Genomic DNA, 15,866 nt, shown 5'->3' with positions numbered 1-15,866 from the left:
TCTACAAGCAACAGTAAGAAAGAACCTGACTTAACTTTTAAACTCTTGCCGTGGGCTTTGAAATCACAGGCATGTTAACAGATAAAGCCAAAATGTATTAGCTGTTTCGGACTTTTAGGCCACTTAAGCCTAAACGTACATTCATTCAGCACTCCGTTCAACACAAAATTTCCAAGGAAAGAATACCTTTCAACAATTAAGTTGACCATTCCTGACACACTAATTTGGTTTTGGCACTGTTGTATTGTCTTTTCAGATTCATACTTTGATTCAGAGAAGCAAATTTTACAGTCAAATGAGTGGAATATTAAGATAGTTGTCTTTGAGAAATATTTGAACCCTAACCCTAACTAGCAAAACCGAAGCTAGGGTTAGGGTTTTATTCCCATACAATGTAGACAGTTTTTGATGGCATGGCTGTGTTTTAGGGCTGAAAGGATACTTAGGAATGTAGTTCTTTCAATGTTTTCTCAAAAAATTTTTCTGATCTATATGGCTGTATACAGTGCTTTCCCCAAAATGGAATGGTGTATGAACTGATCTACAAGCAACAGTAAGAAAGACCCTGATTTAACTTTTAATCTCTTGCCATGGGCTTTGAAATCACAGGCATATTAACAGATAAAGCCAAAACGTATTAGTTGTTTCGGACTTTTAGGCCACTTGAGCCTAAACGTTCATTCATTCAGCACTCCGTTCAACACAATATTTCCAATGAAAGAATACCGTTCAACAATTACGTTGACCAATACTGACACACTAATTTGGTTTTGGCACTGTTGTATTGTCTTTTCAGACTCATTCTTTGATTCAGAGAAGCAAATTTTCCAGTCAAATGAGTGGAATATTGAGATAATTGTCTTTGAGAAATATTTGAACCCTAACCCTAACTAGCACAACCCGAAGCTAGGGTTAGGGTTTTATTCCCATAAAATGTAGACAGTTTTTGAGCGCATGGCTGTTTTTTCAGGCTGAAAGGATACTTAGGAATATAGTTCTTTCAATGTTTTCTCAACATTTTTTTCTGACCTATATGGTTGTATACAGTGCTTTCCCCAAAAAGGAATGGTGTCTGAACTGATCTACAAGCAACAGTAAGAAAGACCCTGATTTAACTTTTAAACTCTTGCCATGGGCTTTGAAATCACAGGCATATTAACAGATAAAGCCAAAATGTATTAGTTGTTTCAGACTTTTAGGCCACTTAAGCCTAAACATTCATTCATTCAGCACTCCGTTCAGCACAAAATTTCCAATGAAAGATTACCTTTCAACAATTAAGTTGACCATTCCTGACACACTAATTTGGTTTTGGCTCTGTTGTATTGTCTTTTCAGACTTATACTTTGATTCAGAGAAGCAAATTTTCCAGTCAAATGAGTGCAATATTGAGATAATTGTCTTTGAGAAATATTTGAACCCTAACTAGCAAAACCCGAAGCTAGGGTTAGGGTTTTATTCCCATACAATGTAGACAGTTTTTGATGGCATGGCTGTGTTTTCCGGCTGAAAGGATACTTAGGAATATAGTTCTTTCAATGTTTTCTCAACATTTTTTTCTGACCTATATGGCTGTATACAGTGCTTTCCCCAAAAAGGAATGGTGTCTGAACTGATCTACAAGCAACAGTAAGAAAGACCCTGATTTAACTTTTAAACTCTTGCCATGGGCTTTGAAATCACAGGCATATTAACAGATAAAGCCAAAATGTATTAGTTGTTTCGGACTTTTAGGCCACTTAAGCCTAAACGTTCATTCATTCAGCACTCCGTTCAACACAAAATTTCCAATGATAGAATACCTTTCAACAATTACGTTGACCATTCCTGACACACTAATTTGGTTTTTGGCACTGTTGTATTGTCTTTTCAGATTCATACTTTGATTCAGAGAAGCAAATTTTCCAGTCAAATGAGTGGAATATTGAGATAATTGACTTTGAGAAATATTTGAACCCTAACCCTAACTAGCAAAACCCGAAGCTAGGGTTAGCGTTTTATTCCCATACAATGTAGACAGTTTTTGAGGGCAATGCTGTGTTTTAGGGCTGAAAGGATACTTAGGAATATAGTTCTTTCAATGTTTTCTCAACATTTTTTTCTGATCTATATGGTTGTATACAGTGCTTTCCCCAAAAAGGAATGGTGTCTGAACTGATCTACAAGCAACAGTAAGAAAGACCCTGATTTAACTTTTAAACTCTTGCCATGGGCTTTGAAATCACAGGCATATTAACAGATAAAGCCAAAATGTATTAGTTGTTTCAGACTTTTAGGCCACTTAAGCCTAAACATTCATTCATTCAGCACTCCGTTCAACACAAAATTTCCAATGAAAGAATACCTTTCAACAATTATGTTGACCATTCCTGACACAATAATTTGGTTTTGGAACTGTTGTATTGTCTTTTCAGACTCATACTTTGATTCAGAGAAGCAAATTTTAAAGTCGAATGAGTGCAATATTCAGATAATTGTCATTGAGAAATATTTGAACCCTAACCCTAACTAGCAAAACCTGAAGCTAGGGTTAGGGTTTTATTCCCATTCAATGTAGACAGTTTTTGATGGCATGGCTGTGTTTTAGGGCTGAAAGGATACTTAGGAATATAGTTCTTTCAATGTTTTCTCAATTTTTTTCTGACCTATATGGCTGTATACAGTGCTTTGCCCGAAAAAGGAATGGTGTCTGAACTGATCTACAAGCAACAGTAAGAAAGAACATGATTTGACTTTTAAACTCTTGCTATGGGCTTTGAAATCACAGGCATATTAACAGATAAAGCCAAAATGTATTAGTTGTTTCGGACTTTTAGGCCACTTAAGCGTAAACGTTCATTCATTCAGCACACCGTTCAACTTAAAATTTCCAATGAAAGAATACCTTTCAACAATTACGTTGACCATTACTGATACACTAATTTGGTTTTGGCACTGTTGTATTGTCTTTTCAGACTCATACTTTGATTCAGAGAAGCAAATTTTCCACTCAAATGAGTGGAATATTGAGATAATTGTCTTTGAGAAATATTTGAACCCTAACCCTAACTAGCAAAACCTGAAGCTAGGGTTACGGGTTTTATTCCCATAAAATGTAGACAGTTTTTGAGGGCATGGCTGTTTTTTCGGGCTGAAAGGATACTTATGAATATAGTTCTTTCAATGTTTTCTCAACATTTTTTTCTGACCTATATGGCTGTACACAGTTCTTTGCCCCAAAAAGGAATGGTGTCTGAACTGATCTACAAGCAACAGTAAGAAAGAACCTGACTTAACTTTTAAACTCTTGCCGTGGGCTTTGAAATCACAGGCATGTTAACAGATAAAGCCAAAATGTATTAGTTGTTTCGGACTTTTAGGCCACTTAAGCCTAAACGTACATTCATTCAGCACTCCGTTCAACACAAAATTTCCAATGAAAGAATACCTTTCAACAATTAAGTTGACCATTCCTGACACACTTATTTGGTTTTGGCACTGTTGTATTGTCTTTTCAGATTCATACTTTGATTCAGAGAAGCAAATTTTACAGTCAAATGAGTGGAATATTAAGATAGTTGTCTTTGAGAAATATTTGAACCCTAACCCTAACTAGCAAAACCCGAAGCTAGGGTTAGGGTTTTATTCCCATACAATGTAGACAGTTTTTGATGGCATGGCTGTGTTTTAGGGCTGAAAGGATACTTAGGAATATAGTTCTTTCAATGTTTTCTCAAAAAATTTTTCTGATCTATATGGCTGTATACAGTGCTTTCCCCAAAATGGAATGGTGTATGAACTGATCTACAAGCAACAGTAAGAAAGACCCTGATTTAACTTTTAATTTCTTGCCATGGGCTTTGAAATCACAGGCATATTAACAGATAAAGCCAAAACGTATTAGTTGTTTCGGACTTTTAGGCCACTTGAGCCTAAACGTTCATTCATTCAGTACTCCGTTCAACACAATATTTCCAATGAAAGAATACCTTTCAACAATTACGTTGACCAATACTGACACACTAATTTGGTTTTGGCACTGTTGTATTGTCTTTTCAGACTCATTCTTTGATTCAGAGAAGCAAATTTTCCAGTCAAATGAGTGGAATATTGAGATAATTTTCTTTGAGAAATATTTGAACCCTAACCCTAACTAGCAAAACCCGAAGCTAGGGTTAGGGTTTCATTCCCATACAATGTAGACAGTTTTTGATGGCATGGCTGTGTTTTAGGGCTCAAAGGATACTTAGGAATATAGTTCTTTCAATGTTTTCTCAACATTTTTTTCTGATCTATATGGTTGTATACAGTGCTTTCCCCAAAAAGGAATGGTGTCTGAACTGATCTACAAGCAACAGTAAGAAAGACCCTGATTTAACTTTTAAACTCTTGCCATAGGCTTTGAAATCACAGGCATATTAACCGATAAAGCCAAAATGTATTAGTTGTTTCAGACTTTTAGGCCACTTAAGCCTAAACGTTCATTCATTCAGCACTCCGTTCAACACAAAATTTCCAATGAAAGATTACCTTTCAACAATTAAGTTGACCATTCCTAACACACTAATTTGGTTTTGGTACTGTTGTATTGTCTTTTCAGACTCATACTTTGATTCAGAGAAGGAAATTTTAAAGTCGAATGAGTGGAATATTGAGATAATTGTCTTTGAGAAATATTTGAACCCTAACCCTAACTAGCAAAACCCGAAGCTAGGGTTAGGGTTTTATTCCCATACAATGTAGACAGTTTTTGAGGGCATGGCTGTGTTTTAGGGCTGAAAGGATAGTTAGGAATATAGTTCTTTCAATGTTTTCTCAACATTTTTTCTGACCTATATGGCTGTATACAGTTCTTTGCCCCAAAAAGGAATGGTATCTGAACTGATCTACTTGCAACAGTAAGAAAGAACATGATTTGACTTTTAAACACTTGCTATGGGCTTTGAAATCACAGGCATATTAACAGATAAAGCCAAAATGTATTAGTTGTTTCAGACTTTTAGGCCACTTAAGCCTAAACGTTCATTCATTCAGCACTCCGTTCAACACAAAATTACCAATGAAAGATTACCTTTCAACAATTACGTTGACCATTCCTGACACACTAATTTGGTTTTGGCACTGTTGTATTGTCTTTTCAGACTCATACTTTGATTCAGAGAAGCAAATTTTCCAGTCAAATGAGTAGAATATTGAGATAATTGACTTTGAGAAATATTTGAACCCTAACACCAACTAGCAAAACCCGAAGCTAGGGTTAGGGTTTTATTCCCATACAATGTAGACAGTTTTTGAGGGCATGGCTGTGTTTTAGGGCTGAAAGGATAGTTAGGAATATAGTTCTTTCAATGTTTTCTCAACATTTTTTTCTGACCTATATGGCTGTATAGAGTGCTTTGCCCCAAAGGGAATGGTGTCTCAAATGATCTACAAGCAACAGTAAGAGAGAACCTGGTTTAACTTTTAAACTCTTGCCATGGGCTTTGAAATCACAGGCATATTAACAGGTAAAGCCAAAATGTATTAGTTGTTTCGGACTTTTAGACCACTTAAGCCTAAACGTTCATTCATTCAGCACTCCGTTCAACACAAAATTTCCAATGATAGAATACCTTTCAACAATTACGTTGACCATTCCTGACACACTAATTTGGTTTTTGGCACTGTTGTATTGTCTTTTCAGATTCATACTTTGATTCAGAGAAGCAAATTTTCCAGTCAAATGAGTGGAATATTGAGATAATTGACTTTGAGAAATATTTGAACCCTAACCCTAACTAGCAAAACCCGAAGCTAGGGTTAGCGTTTTATTCCCATACAATGTAGACAGTTTTTGAGGGCAATGCTGTGTTTTAGGGCTGAAAGGATACTTAGGAATATAGTTCTTTCAATGTTTTCTCAACATTTTTTTCTGATCTATATGGTTGTATACAGTGCTTTCCCCAAAAAGGAATGGTGTCTGAACTGATCTACAAGCAACAGTAAGAAAGACCCTGATTTAACTTTTAAACTCTTGCCATGGGCTTTGAAATCACAGGCATATTAACAGATAAAGCCAAAATGTATTAGTTGTTTCAGACTTTTAGGCCACTTAAGCCTAAACATTCATTCATTCAGCACTCCGTTCAACACAAAATTTCCAATGAAAGAATACCTTTCAACAATTATGTTGACCATTCCTGACACAATAATTTGGTTTTGGAACTGTTGTATTGTCTTTTCAGACTCATACTTTGATTCAGAGAAGCAAATTTTAAAGTCGAATGAGTGCAATATTCAGATAATTGTCATTGAGAAATATTTGAACCCTAACCCTAACTAGCAAAACCTGAAGCTAGGGTTAGGGTTTTATTCCCATTCAATGTAGACAGTTTTTGATGGCATGGCTGTGTTTTAGGGCTGAAAGGATACTTAGGAATATAGTTCTTTCAATGTTTTCTCAATTTTTTTCTGACCTATATGGCTGTATACAGTGCTTTGCCCGAAAAAGGAATGGTGTCTGAACTGATCTACAAGCAACAGTAAGAAAGAACATGATTTGACTTTTAAACTCTTGCTATGGGCTTTGAAATCACAGGCATATTAACAGATAAAGCCAAAATGTATTAGTTGTTTCGGACTTTTAGGCCACTTAAGCGTAAACGTTCATTCATTCAGCACACCGTTCAACTTAAAATTTCCAATGAAAGAATACCTTTCAACAATTACGTTGACCATTACTGATACACTAATTTGGTTTTGGCACTGTTGTATTGTCTTTTCAGACTCATACTTTGATTCAGAGAAGCAAATTTTCCACTCAAATGAGTGGAATATTGAGATAATTGTCTTTGAGAAATATTTGAACCCTAACCCTAACTAGCAAAACCTGAAGCTAGGGTTACGGGTTTTATTCCCATAAAATGTAGACAGTTTTTGAGGGCATGGCTGTTTTTTCGGGCTGAAAGGATACTTATGAATATAGTTCTTTCAATGTTTTCTCAACATTTTTTTCTGACCTATATGGCTGTACACAGTTCTTTGCCCCAAAAAGGAATGGTGTCTGAACTGATCTACAAGCAACAGTAAGAAAGAACCTGACTTAACTTTTAAACTCTTGCCGTGGGCTTTGAAATCACAGGCATGTTAACAGATAAAGCCAAAATGTATTAGTTGTTTCGGACTTTTAGGCCACTTAAGCCTAAACGTACATTCATTCAGCACTCCGTTCAACACAAAATTTCCAATGAAAGAATACCTTTCAACAATTAAGTTGACCATTCCTGACACACTTATTTGGTTTTGGCACTGTTGTATTGTCTTTTCAGATTCATACTTTGATTCAGAGAAGCAAATTTTACAGTCAAATGAGTGGAATATTAAGATAGTTGTCTTTGAGAAATATTTGAACCCTAACCCTAACTAGCAAAACCCGAAGCTAGGGTTAGGGTTTTATTCCCATACAATGTAGACAGTTTTTGATGGCATGGCTGTGTTTTAGGGCTGAAAGGATACTTAGGAATATAGTTCTTTCAATGTTTTCTCAAAAAATTTTTCTGATCTATATGGCTGTATACAGTGCTTTCCCCAAAATGGAATGGTGTATGAACTGATCTACAAGCAACAGTAAGAAAGACCCTGATTTAACTTTTAATTTCTTGCCATGGGCTTTGAAATCACAGGCATATTAACAGATAAAGCCAAAACGTATTAGTTGTTTCGGACTTTTAGGCCACTTGAGCCTAAACGTTCATTCATTCAGCACTCCGTTCAACACAAAATTTCCAATGAAAGAATACCTTTCAACAATTACGTTGACCAATACTGACACACTAATTTGGTTTTGGCACTGTTGTATTGTCTTTTCAGACTCATTCTTTGATTCAGAGAAGCAAATTTTCCAGTCAAATGAGTGGAATATTGAGATAATTTTCTTTGAGAAATATTTGAACCCTAACCCTAACTAGCAAAACCCGAAGCTAGGGTTAGGGTTTCATTCCCATACAATGTAGACAGTTTTTGATGGCATGGCTGTGTTTTAGGGCTCAAAGGATACTTAGGAATATAGTTCTTTCAATGTTTTCTCAACATTTTTTTCTGATCTATATGGTTGTATACAGTGCTTTCCCCAAAAAGGAATGGTGTCTGAACTGATCTACAAGCAACAGTAAGAAAGACCCTGATTTAACTTTTAAACTCTTGCCATAGGCTTTGAAATCACAGGCATATTAACCGATAAAGCCAAAATGTATTAGTTGTTTCAGACTTTTAGGCCACTTAAGCCTAAACGTTCATTCATTCAGCACTCCGTTCAACACAAAATTTCCAATGAAAGATTACCTTTCAACAATTAAGTTGACCATTCCTAACACACTAATTTGGTTTTGGTACTGTTGTATTGTCTTTTCAGACTCATACTTTGATTCAGAGAAGGAAATTTTAAAGTCGAATGAGTGGAATATTGAGATAATTGTCTTTGAGAAATATTTGAACCCTAACCCTAACTAGCAAAACCCGAAGCTAGGGTTAGGGTTTTATTCCCATACAATGTAGACAGTTTTTGAGGGCATGGCTGTGTTTTAGGGCTGAAAGGATAGTTAGGAATATAGTTCTTTCAATGTTTTCTCAACATTTTTTCTGACCTATATGGCTGTATACAGTTCTTTGCCCCAAAAAGGAATGGTATCTGAACTGATCTACTTGCAACAGTAAGAAAGAACATGATTTGACTTTTAAACACTTGCTATGGGCTTTGAAATCACAGGCATATTAACAGATAAAGCCAAAATGTATTAGTTGTTTCAGACTTTTAGGCCACTTAAGCCTAAACGTTCATTCATTCAGCACTCCGTTCAACACAAAATTACCAATGAAAGATTACCTTTCAACAATTACGTTGACCATTCCTGACACACTAATTTGGTTTTGGCACTGTTGTATTGTCTTTTCAGACTCATACTTTGATTCAGAGAAGCAAATTTTCCAGTCAAATGAGTAGAATATTGAGATAATTGACTTTGAGAAATATTTGAACCCTAACACCAACTAGCAAAACCCGAAGCTAGGGTTAGGGTTTTATTCCCATACAATGTAGACAGTTTTTGAGGGCATGGCTGTGTTTTAGGGCTGAAAGGATAGTTAGGAATATAGTTCTTTCAATGTTTTCTCAACATTTTTTTCTGACCTATATGGCTGTATAGAGTGCTTTGCCCCAAAGGGAATGGTGTCTCAAATGATCTACAAGCAACAGTAAGAGAGAACCTGGTTTAACTTTTAAACTCTTGCCATGGGCTTTGAAATCACAGGCATATTAACAGGTAAAGCCAAAATGTATTAGTTGTTTCGGACTTTTAGACCACTTAAGCCTAAACGTTCATTCATTCAGCACTCCGTTCAACACAAAATTTCCAATGAAAGAATACCTTTCAACAATTACGTTGACCAATACTGACACACTAATTTGGTTTTGGCACTGTTGTATTGTCTTTTCAGACTCATTCTTTGATTCAGAGAAGCAAATTTTCCAGTCAAATGAGTGGAATATTGAGATAATTTTCTTTGAGAAATATTTGAACCCTAACCCTAACTAGCAAAACCCGAAGCTAGGGTTAGGGTTTCATTCCCATACAATGTAGACAGTTTTTGATGGCATGGCTGTGTTTTAGGGCTCAAAGGATACTTAGGAATATAGTTCTTTCAATGTTTTCTCAACATTTTTTTCTGATCTATATGGTTGTATACAGTGCTTTCCCCAAAAAGGAATGGTGTCTGAACTGATCTACAAGCAACAGTAAGAAAGACCCTGATTTAACTTTTAAACTCTTGCCATAGGCTTTGAAATCACAGGCATATTAACCGATAAAGCCAAAATGTATTAGTTGTTTCAGACTTTTAGGCCACTTAAGCCTAAACGTTCATTCATTCAGCACTCCGTTCAACACAAAATTTCCAATGAAAGATTACCTTTCAACAATTAAGTTGACCATTCCTAACACACTAATTTGGTTTTGGTACTGTTGTATTGTCTTTTCAGACTCATACTTTGATTCAGAGAAGGAAATTTTAAAGTCGAATGAGTGGAATATTGAGATAATTGTCTTTGAGAAATATTTGAACCCTAACCCTAACTAGCAAAACCCGAAGCTAGGGTTAGGGTTTTATTCCCATACAATGTAGACAGTTTTTGAGGGCATGGCTGTGTTTTAGGGCTGAAAGGATAGTTAGGAATATAGTTCTTTCAATGTTTTCTCAACATTTTTTCTGACCTATATGGCTGTATACAGTTCTTTGCCCCAAAAAGGAATGGTATCTGAACTGATCTACTTGCAACAGTAAGAAAGAACATGATTTGACTTTTAAACACTTGCTATGGGCTTTGAAATCACAGGCATATTAACAGATAAAGCCAAAATGTATTAGTTGTTTCAGACTTTTAGGCCACTTAAGCCTAAACGTTCATTCATTCAGCACTCCGTTCAACACAAAATTACCAATGAAAGATTACCTTTCAACAATTACGTTGACCATTCCTGACACACTAATTTGGTTTTGGCACTGTTGTATTGTCTTTTCAGACTCATACTTTGATTCAGAGAAGCAAATTTTCCAGTCAAATGAGTAGAATATTGAGATAATTGACTTTGAGAAATATTTGAACCCTAACACCAACTAGCAAAACCCGAAGCTAGGGTTAGGGTTTTATTCCCATACAATGTAGACAGTTTTTGAGGGCATGGCTGTGTTTTAGGGCTGAAAGGATAGTTAGGAATATAGTTCTTTCAATGTTTTCTCAACATTTTTTTCTGACCTATATGGCTGTATAGAGTGCTTTGCCCCAAAGGGAATGGTGTCTCAAATGATCTACAAGCAACAGTAAGAGAGAACCTGGTTTAACTTTTAAACTCTTGCCATGGGCTTTGAAATCACAGGCATATTAACAGGTAAAGCCAAAATGTATTAGTTGTTTCGGACTTTTAGACCACTTAAGCCTAAACGTTCATTCATTCAGCACTCCGTTCAACACAAAATTTCCAATGAAAGAATACCTTTCAACAATTACGTTGACCAATACTGACACACTAATTTGGTTTTGGCACTGTTGTATTGTCTTTTCAGACTCATTCTTTGATTCAGAGAAGCAAATTTTCCAGTCAAATGAGTGGAATATTGAGATAATTTTCTTTGAGAAATATTTGAACCCTAACCCTAACTAGCAAAACCCGAAGCTAGGGTTAGGGTTTCATTCCCATACAATGTAGACAGTTTTTGATGGCATGGCTGTGTTTTAGGGCTCAAAGGATACTTAGGAATATAGTTCTTTCAATGTTTTCTCAACATTTTTTTCTGATCTATATGGTTGTATACAGTGCTTTCCCCAAAAAGGAATGGTGTCTGAACTGATCTACAAGCAACAGTAAGAAAGACCCTGATTTAACTTTTAAACTCTTGCCATAGGCTTTGAAATCACAGGCATATTAACCGATAAAGCCAAAATGTATTAGTTGTTTCAGACTTTTAGGCCACTTAAGCCTAAACGTTCATTCATTCAGCACTCCGTTCAACACAAAATTTCCAATGAAAGATTACCTTTCAACAATTAAGTTGACCATTCCTAACACACTAATTTGGTTTTGGTACTGTTGTATTGTCTTTTCAGACTCATACTTTGATTCAGAGAAGGAAATTTTAAAGTCGAATGAGTGGAATATTGAGATAATTGTCTTTGAGAAATATTTGAACCCTAACCCTAACTAGCAAAACCCGAAGCTAGGGTTAGGGTTTTATTCCCATACAATGTAGACAGTTTTTGAGGGCATGGCTGTGTTTTAGGGCTGAAAGGATAGTTAGGAATATAGTTCTTTCAATGTTTTCTCAACATTTTTTCTGACCTATATGGCTGTATACAGTTCTTTGCCCCAAAAAGGAATGGTATCTGAACTGATCTACTTGCAACAGTAAGAAAGAACATGATTTGACTTTTAAACACTTGCTATGGGCTTTGAAATCACAGGCATATTAACAGATAAAGCCAAAATGTATTAGTTGTTTCAGACTTTTAGGCCACTTAAGCCTAAACGTTCATTCATTCAGCACTCCGTTCAACACAAAATTACCAATGAAAGATTACCTTTCAACAATTACGTTGACCATTCCTGACACACTAATTTGGTTTTGGCACTGTTGTATTGTCTTTTCAGACTCATACTTTGATTCAGAGAAGCAAATTTTCCAGTCAAATGAGTAGAATATTGAGATAATTGACTTTGAGAAATATTTGAACCCTAACACCAACTAGCAAAACCCGAAGCTAGGGTTAGGGTTTTATTCCCATACAATGTAGACAGTTTTTGAGGGCATGGCTGTGTTTTAGGGCTGAAAGGATAGTTAGGAATATAGTTCTTTCAATGTTTTCTCAACATTTTTTTCTGACCTATATGGCTGTATAGAGTGCTTTGCCCCAAAGGGAATGGTGTCTCAAATGATCTACAAGCAACAGTAAGAGAGAACCTGGTTTAACTTTTAAACTCTTGCCATGGGCTTTGAAATCACAGGCATATTAACAGGTAAAGCCAAAATGTATTAGTTGTTTCGGACTTTTAGACCACTTAAGCCTAAACGTTCATTCATTCAGCACTCCGTTCAACACAAAATTTCCAATGAAAGAATACCTTTCAACAATTACGTTGACCAATACTGACACACTAATTTGGTTTTGGCACTGTTGTATTGTCTTTTCAGACTCATTCTTTGATTCAGAGAAGCAAATTTTCCAGTCAAATGAGTAGAATATTGAGATAATTGTATTTGAGAAATATTTGAACCCTAACCCTAACTAGCAAAACCCGAAGCTAAGGTTAGGGTTTTATTCCCATACAATGTAGACAGTTTTTGATGGCATGGCTGTGTTTTAGGGCTGAAAGGATACTTAGGAATATAGTTCTTTCAATGTTTTCTCAAAATTTTTTTCTGATCTATATGGCTGTATACAGTGCTTTCCCCAAAAGGGAATGGTGTATGAACTGATCTACAAGCAACAGTAAGAAAGACCCTGATTTAACTTTTAAACTCTTGCCATGGGCTTTGAAATCACAGGCATATTAACAGGTAAAGCCAAAATGTATTAGTTGTTTCGGACTTTTAGGCCACTTAAGCCTAAACGTTCATTCATTCAGCACTCCGTTCAACACAAAATTTCCAATGAAAGAGTACCTTTCAACAATTAAGTTGACCATTCCTGACACACTAATTTGGTTTTGGCACTGTTGTATTGTCTTTTCAGACTCATACTTTGATTCAGAGAAGCAAATTTTCCAGTCAAATGAGTGGTATATTAAGATAGTTGTCTTTGAGAAATATTTGAACCCTAACCCTAACTAGCAAAACCCGAAGCTAGGGTTAGGGTTTTATTCCCATACAATGTAGACAGTTTTTGATGGCATGGCTGTGTTTTAGGGCTGAAAGGATACTTAGGAATATAGTTCTTTCAATGTTTTCTCAACATTTTTTCTGACCTATATGGCTGTATACAGTGCTTTGCCCCAAAAAGGAATGGTGTCTGAACTGATCTACAAGCAACAGTAAGAAAGACCCTGATTTAACTTTTAAACTCTTGCTATGGGCTTTGAAATCACAGGCATATTAACAGATAAAGCCAAAATGTATTAGTTGTTTCAGACTTTTAGGCCACTTAAGCCTAAACGTTCATTCATTCAGAATCCGTTCAACACAAAATTTCCAATGAAAGAATACCTTTCAACAATTACGTTGACCATTCCTGACACACTAATTTGGTTTTGGCACTGTTGTATTGTCTTTTCAGATTCATACTTTGATTCAGAGAAGCAAATTTTCCAGTCAAATGAGTAGAATATTGAGATAATTGACTTTGAGAAATATTTGAACTCTAACCCTAACTAGCAAAAACCGAAGCTTATGTTAGGGTTTTATTCCTATACAATGTAGACAGTTTTTGAGGGCATGGCTGTGTTTTAGGGCTGAAAGGATACTTAAGAATATAGTTCTTCCAATGTTTTCTCAACATTTATTTCTGATCTATATGGCTGTATACAGTGCTTTCCCCAAAATGGAATGGTGTATCAACTGATCTACAAGCAACAGTAAGAAAGACCCTGATTTAACTTTTAATCTCTTGCCATGGGCTTTGAAATCACAGGCATACTAACAGATAAAGCCAAAATGTATTAGTTGTTTCGGACTTTTAGGCCACTTAAGCCTAAACGTTCATTCATTCAGCACTCCGTTCAACACAAAATTTCCAATGAAAGATTACCTTTCAACAATTACGTTGACCAATACTGACACACTAATTTGGTTTTGGCACTGTTGTATTGTCTTTTCAGACTCATTCTTTGATTCAGAGAAGCAAATTTTCCATTCAAATGAGTGGAATATTGAGATAATTGTCTTTGAGAAATATTTGAACCCTTACCCTAACTAGCAAAACCCTAAGCTAGGGTTAGGGTTTTATTCCCATACAATGTAGACAGTTTTTGAGGGCATGGCTGTGTTTTAGGGCTGAAAGGATACTTAGGAATATAGGTCTTTCAATGTTTTCTCAACATTTTTTTCTGACCTATATGGCTGTATACAGTGCTTTGCCCCAAAGGGAATGGTGTCTCAAATGATCTACAAGCAACAGTAAGAGAGAACCTGATTTCACTTTTAAACTCATACCATGGGCTTTTTAATCACAGGCATATTAACAGATAAAGCCAAAATGTATTAGTCTTTTCGGACTTTTAGGCCACTTAAGCCTAAACGTACATTCATTCAGCAATGAGTTCAACACAAAATTTCCAATGAAAGAATACCTTTCAACAATTAAGTTGACCATTCCTGACACACTAATTTGGTTTTGGCACTGTTGTATTGTCTTTTCAGACTCATACTTTGATTCAGAGAAGCAAATTTTCCAGTCAAATGAGTGGAATATTGAGATAATTGTCTTTGAGAAATATTTGAACCCTAACCCTAACTAGCAAAACCTGAAGCTAGGGTTAGGGTTTTATTCCCATTCAATGTAGACAGTTTTTGATGGCATAGCTGTGTTTTAGGGCTGAAAGGATTCTTAGGAATATAGTTCTTTCAATGTTTTCTCAAAATTTTTTTCTGACCTATATGGCTGTATACAGTGCTTTGCCCCAAAAAGGAATGGTGTCTGAACTGATCTACAAGCAACAGTAAGAAAGAACATGATTTGAATTTAAAATCTTGCTATAGGCTTTGAAATCTTAAGGCATATTAACAAATAAAGCCAAAATGTATTAGTTGTTTCAGACTTTTAGGTCACTTAAGCCTAAACGTTCATTCATTCAGCACTCCGTTCAACAAAAAATTTCCAATGAAAGAATACCTTTCAACAATTACGTTGACCAATACTGACACACTAATTTGGTTTTGGCACTGTTGTATTGTCTTTTCAGACTCATTCTTTGATTCAGAGAAGCAAATTTTCCAGTCAAATGAGTGGAATATTGAGATAATTTTCTTTGAGAAATATTTGAACCCTAACCCTAACTAGCAAAACCCAAAGCTAGGGTTAGGGTTTTATTCCCATACAATGTAGACAGTTTTTGATGGCATGGCTGTGTTTTAGGGCTGAAAGGATACTTAGGAATATAGTTCTTTCAATGTTTTCTCAACATTTTTTTCTGACCTATATGGCTGTATACAGTGCTTTCCCCAAAATGGAATGGTGTATCAACTGATCTACAAGCAACAGTAAGAAAGAACCTGATTTAACTTTTAAACTCTTGCCATGGGCTTTGAAATCACAGGCATATTAACAGGTAAAGCCAAAATGTATTAGCTGTTACGGACTTTTAGGCCACATAAGCCTAAACGTTCATTCATTCAGAATCCGTTCAACACAAAATTTCCAATGAAAG

The sequence above is a fragment of the Atractosteus spatula genome, chromosome 5, assembly GCF_055471065.1.
Source record: "Atractosteus spatula isolate fAtrSpa1 chromosome 5, fAtrSpa1.hap1, whole genome shotgun sequence".
In the NCBI taxonomy this organism is placed as follows: Eukaryota; Metazoa; Chordata; class Actinopteri; order Semionotiformes; family Lepisosteidae; genus Atractosteus; species Atractosteus spatula.
Note: the sequence above shows the minus strand (reverse complement) of the source record.